Source organism: Ixodes scapularis, unplaced genomic scaffold (genome assembly GCF_016920785.2).
Source record: "Ixodes scapularis isolate PalLabHiFi unplaced genomic scaffold, ASM1692078v2 ptg001986l_1___fragment_3__unscaffolded, whole genome shotgun sequence".
In the NCBI taxonomy this organism is placed as follows: domain Eukaryota; kingdom Metazoa; phylum Arthropoda; class Arachnida; order Ixodida; family Ixodidae; genus Ixodes; species Ixodes scapularis.
In genome coordinates this window covers 717604-723834 of record NW_024610225.1, presented here as the reverse complement: position 1 = coordinate 723834, position 6231 = coordinate 717604, and the positions used below count along the sequence as shown (strand labels likewise).

Genomic DNA, 6231 nt, shown 5'->3' with positions numbered 1-6231 from the left:
TAAAGCGCAGTCATGCGGCTGTGTTTGTTTTGCCAGTGGCGACGAATGCGCCAATGCAGAGGGCAGGTGCGTGCCCCCTGCGGCCATTTGAAGTAAGTGTCAGCGCAGCACTGAAATGAGCGCCCCTGGTAGCAAATGGTGCTCAACCACTCGATCGTACCACCTGTCTCGCGCATTCCAAGGACTGTCGGTACTTCTAAGATGTGAAAAGTATAAATTTCATAAATGAGCTTGGCAGCCATTTTGTCACCAGAACCCTGGGTAGTAGTTAGCCGCGTAAAGACATTTCACTCCTCGCGACTGGGTACGTTGCTTCGTCACAAGCTGCCAAGATAATTCTAATCGCACTCCGTAGAGCTCAAGCCCTCACACTGCAGTCGTTTCTGCGGTCGCAGGTGGTGTTCAAACGTGTGGCGTACGCTCCGCACTCGGCGTACACGGAACGGCTTGTGTACACGGTCTTCGACGGCTACTCCCCGGTCCACGGGGTGCTGGGCTTCAGCGATGCTGGCGACGCCGAGACCTACGCAAGAAGCGTGGCCACCGGGGATAACGACGCGTTCGACCTCATCATATTATTCGGAAATATCCGAGAGAAAGTGAGCACGGGGTCTTCGTAGGGAGGCTTACATTAGATTACATTGACACCTTTCTCGGAGCATTGCAGCGCCAGCAGGGAACGAGCCTTTGCTTCCGGGAACACAAATTAGTCTAGTTAAAGGGCATTCTATAGGCTTCTGACCTTTTTTAGCTTTTGTTTTTAGGGCATCATCTTGGTACTTTTGCTTCAAAAGTTATATCATGGGCACATGGCTTGTATCCACGCCCATTGTTTTATAAAAAGATGAAAAAAATATTACGGATGTCCCAACAAGAGCGCAATATATATTTGACGCATTATTTATTCGTAAAAGTGCGGATATTCCTATTTAAGTATCAGGTACTCAGCTATCGGGTGCACGATGGATTGTAGAAAACATAATTTAAATGTTCACTCCAAGTCTCCTGACACATTTGTTTTCTGTGGTGAGAGGTTGAGGAGCAGAGGGGGGAAAGGGGGAGGGGACTTTGTTATTCAAACATGGTAACGGACTTTTTGTATCATTGGTGTGGATGTGTAAGACATGCTTTTCCTGTAGAATATCAAAACTTGTCATTCTGCGCTCGAAACAATTAAGTTATTGCGAGAAAGGAGTGAAGGTTCGTTCTTTTCTTACGATTGCGTCAGGGACCCGATGACTGAGAACGCCGATGGTCTGCGGATGTTGGTGGCCAAAAAAATTGCTGACAGGACTCCATCAAGTAGAGAAAAATAAAAAGAAACGTCTATTTACAGTAGAGATTAAATCGTTGCCCGACCGACGTTCTTCACGACCCTCGCGCCTCTCCCTTTTCTTCTTTTTCCATGTCTCGCTCGAGCCACAGCCGCGTCGCTCACTTTAAAGTCATCCTGAGCGAAAAGAAAGACGAAACCGAAACTACAGCCACTGTACCGAAACCATGCGCATGTCGCGCCTCTGGATTTACGGTTGGCGTTTACTTTGACCTTCAGACCTCCCCAACAAGTATAATTTTGGGGCCTCAATGTCACAAAATTATCACACACAAAAAAAAATGTCCGCCCGTCATACACTGGTCGCTTTGGTAAGGTGATTTTGAATGTGCCCGCCAAGGCTCTAAACACCCCGTTACTACCAAATGTGGCTTAAAAGGATACTGAACCGAAATTTGGATTTCGCAAAGTAAGGCTGCAGAAGTGATGAACGGGACGCTACGAACTCCAAAACATCACTCGTACGTCGATATCTCAAACGGATGGCCGTACTTTTGGAAAAGAAGGGCGCGATCAAGCGAGTTCTTTGACGTAACTGTCCTCCGGGAGAATTTGAGAATGAGGAGAAGCGGCCTCGCTTCCCTCCTCCTCGCTTCGGTTCACCAGCTTGACGGGACGTAGCGAGGAGGAGAGAGAATGGGAATCGTGACGTGCCTTGTCTCGTCGGCCTCGTCGGCCGGGTTCAATCGCGCACTTCTTTTCTAAAAAAATACGGCAATCCGTTAGATATATCGCCGTATGAGTGATATATATGTTTTTTTTTTTTTGGTTTTGCAGCTTCCCGCCTATCCGCCCGGCCTTGTTTTATTGAGCTCGAAATTTCGGTTAAGTATCATCATATGAACTGAGACGTGCATCTCGAAAAATCTGCAAAGGCGTATGCTGAGCATATGCTCTCTCTAAACCAGGCTATTTCCCCGAAACACGCAACTGCCCGTTCAGTCATACAAAAAAAAAAATCTCACCAACTTAAAGTATACAATCTATTTAAAAAGACACACCAAAACTTCGGTTCGCGCATGCGACGAACCAAAAACCATTGCTCGACAAAGCAGTCGCTTTTTCTCTATGCGGTTTCTGTGAACCACGTGGACCTCGCGCTCTACAAGCTGGTCCATCTCGAAGGATCTCAGCTGCGGCACCCGAACCTCCGCCGAGAGCTCCGTGTCCTTGGCCTGCTTTCTCTTTCGGGCTGGGCCGCTCCTCCTTTTTGACGGGCTCGCCCTCGGCCACTTTGTCGGGGTCTCCTCCCTCGGTTGGGGTTGCCTCTTCGCCACTCGCCGCTCCCGCTGCCGCTAGGTCGCCATCGTTTGCCCACCCAGCAGTTGCCTGTCGACCGTCGGGCTTGCGGTCCACGGCCGAGGCGGACATCACCGAAAAGATGCCGCGCAGGATAGGATGAGGCGCACTTTCACCGTGATCTTTGACGCCTCGCCCTCGGCCGCGGAGACAACCTTGTTCACCGTGAAGCTGCCCGGCTGCGGGTTCGCGTGGGGCACCGCCGCCTCCTGCGGGTGCTTGGCCTCGAGGTTGAAGGGCTTGCTCCGGTAGAAGGTGAGCATCTTGCTGGAGGGCAGCTGGTGCCAGCGGGGAAACAAATCTGCCCGACTTTCCTCTCCCTTGCCCGGGTCGTAGCACAGCTCGATGGGGTAGAGTTGGGCGTCCTCCACCGCAAAGTCTCGCATCTTGAAGATGGGTGACAGCAAGGCACACTGCAGGGCGCAGCTACGGGCCACCGCCTTGTCCTGATGCAGTGTCGTCGAGGGTTACCGCTGGAACAACTTGCGGACCAGCCGCTTGACCGCCGGCGCCCTGGTGCCACCGCCGACCAGCTCCACCGACTCCAGATCCGGCGGCCGCAGCCCGGCCACCGTCGGCGCTCATGCCATGGTGAGTTCGGCAGGCGCTAGCAGCTCGGTGGACATGGCCTCGAAGGTCTCTCGCTTCATCTTGCCCGCAACGTCCCGGACGTTCTTGGAGCACTCGACGCTGAGCGGTAAGTCGTGCGGGTTGGCACGCATCTGCTTCTTGAGCCTCTCGCACTCGGTGATGAGGCGCATGACAGCGCGCCAGTTGGTGGCCACGTCCAACTTGTAGCGTTCCTTGAACTCCTGGACGAAGTAGCTCACCAGCACCATGTCGAAGTCGCGGCCCCCGACTCCATCGAAGGTGGTGGCCAGTATCTTGAGCCGGTCCTTGTCGACGGCCACCAGCACCTCCTGGAGCGCCTAGTGGCCCATGTCCACGAAGGCCATCACACGCGGCTTGTCCTCGGGCCGGTCGTTCTTGTAGAAGCCGAAGCTGAGCGCCACGGCCGTCGTCTGCGACCTCACCACCTTCGTCAGTAAGCGCGTCTTCAGCATCACAAACCATCGGTTCCAAGTCAACCCTCCCGCAAGCCAATTTTAGGCTGTCGTAGTCATCGGGCGTCAACAGCTTGTCTATGCCGTTAACCAATTGTTCAGTGACGGCGCACAAGAGCGGCACCTCTCGAGGGACGTACTCAACGTAGCTCGTAGGAAGATTCATCGGTATATGACGTAGAACGGCGCTCACCCTGTCCCCGAACGCCCCAGTCAGTGTCACCCTTCCGGACGATCCCTTCATTTCAGGCGCCACCCCATCACGCATTACGCTAATCTCTGCTCCGGAATCAATAACTGCCTGCACCGTACTCGAGCCGTATTTTACCTCCACTCTCCGCAACTCAGCGCGCGTACCGTTGTGATTGACATTTATGTCCTGAGACAGACTCTGCTGAGATGGTGTTAAATTTGTTGAGATGTTACCCGCCACGGAGTAATTTCTTTGCTCTCCAATTGCCGTCTTTCGTGGACAGTCACGAGAAAAGTGTCCCATTCCCTTGCAGCCGAAACACTTCACCGGGGAAGCGTTAGGTTTAGTGCCCTTCCTTCGGTTCTCGGGTTTCTCCTCGAGAGAAGTGGCCTTTGTTGTGTTGTATGCGTGGCTCTTAGCTGACGGGTGATCTCGCTTTTTGCGTCGCTCCCCCTCGTCGAAACGGTCAGCCAGCGCAGCCACCTCTGCTGGTTTAAGCCTTTTTCCAGTCTCATTTAGCGTTACATAGGTCTGCCTGTCGACGGGCAAGGAATCTCTAATGCGGTCATAAACCATTAATGCCAGCGAGTCCTCAAGAGAGTCGATCGAGCGACTTCGAGCATAATACTCAAAGCAGCTTTCTACCCGTGTCGAAAACTGAGTCCAGGATTCTTTCTCCATTCTAGTGGCTTTGAGAAAAAGCCTCCTGTACTCAGCCGGCGACAGTTTGAGTTCCAAGAGAACTCGATCCTTAACCGCACCGTAATCGCTCGCTTCGTCGACAAGCAGCCTATTCACCAGCACCCGCATGCACTCCGTAAAATAAGGTCGCACGAGCGAGCCCCTTAGGCGCTCAGGTACCCCATATGTCGCAAAGACATTTTCGACACCGTCGAACTAGCTTGGTATGAGCAATTCGGACGACGGCATTTGTGTCAAAACACCCTTCATGAGCCTGGAAAAGCTAAGCACCTCCTCCCTCAGGTTGAGTTCTGCAGCGCCTCCACTGGTTCCGGGTCTATTTTCCGTACGAACTCGCTCTAGTTCAAGCTCTAGACGCACCAGCCGTTCTTTTTCTCTTACGAGCTCAATCTCTCTTTCAATCAGTGACCTACTCGATCGGCCTTCCCGGACCCCTTCCTCGTGCGTCCCCACGGTCGCCGCTGGTCTGCTCTGAGGTGACGGTTCACCTCGCTCGTCGACACTGTTATCATTAGCTCCATCCCGATCCAACGAGGTAACCGGCCTACGGCGTTCCCCACTACGTAGCTCCATGGCGGGCACCAGTCAAAATATTCACCTTACCTTTGAAGGTTGACAAGTCCCTATGGCAAGCACACACAGTCTGTGGATCGGAACAGTCCGGCCCGATAATGGTGTCCCAGTCGTGTAGACGCTTCGCAGGGGTGTGAGTCTGCAGCACTTCCGAAACCGCGTCGATGTGAAGTCTCGGCGTTTCAAGTCCTCTTCGTTAAACACGGCTGCTGAGGCCCACGAACTTGCCGCCTCCCTTCTTGTTGAATGGAGTCGCTGTCCGCTGAATCTGCTAGGTCGTTCCAGCCGGCGGGGTCCGCTGACGCAATCCTGTCGACTGCGCCAGTGAAGGTTCGCTCTTTTCTTACGATTGCGTCCCGGACCCGATGACGGAGAACGCCGATGGTCTGCGGATGTTGGTGGTCATAAAAATGACATCAAGTAAAGAAAAAGAAAAAGAAACGTCTATTTACAGTAGAGATTGAATCGTTGCCCGACCGACGTTCTTCACGACCCTCGCGCCTCTCCCTTTTCTTCTTTTTCCATGTCTCGCTCGAGCCACATCCGCGTCGCTCACTTTAAAGTCATCCTGAGCGAAAAAAAAGACGAAACCGAAACTACAGCCACTGTACCGAAACCCTGCGCATGTCGCGCCTCTGGATTTACGGTTGTCGTTTACGCTGACCTTCACAAAAGGTTTTCTGGCCTTGTCATCGCACGCTATGGCGACCAAAATAGACCCTTTCCGAAATTCAGTTTGGCCACTTGGATCACTTGGATCACTATCACAGTAGAACGGCATCTTTGCCATACCAATGGCGGCTTTCTAGTGACTGATAAAGGAAGATGTTGAAGATGCTCCTAAGCGGATAATGCGAGGCCTGTACATTCGGCGGTTAGCACGATGCGACGTAGGAATGAACACAAGAGCTACGTAAGTGTTCATTTCTAATTCAGATTCAGTAAATCTGTGGGTGGCCCACAATCGGCTTTAAAGCCGTTTGGTGCATAGAATTTTATCGAGGCGTCTGTGTCGGTTGGAGCTTTGTTCTCACTGCAGGTTCTTCGTCACCATCGAACTGAAAGTG

General features: G+C 52.6%; 1 pseudogene; it reads right to left on the bottom strand.

Annotated features, from left to right (window-relative positions):
* Positions 1–2320: 2320 nt before the first annotated feature.
* Positions 2321–3696, bottom strand: LOC120845853 (annotated as a pseudogene).
* Positions 3697–6231: the final 2535 nt, after the last annotated feature.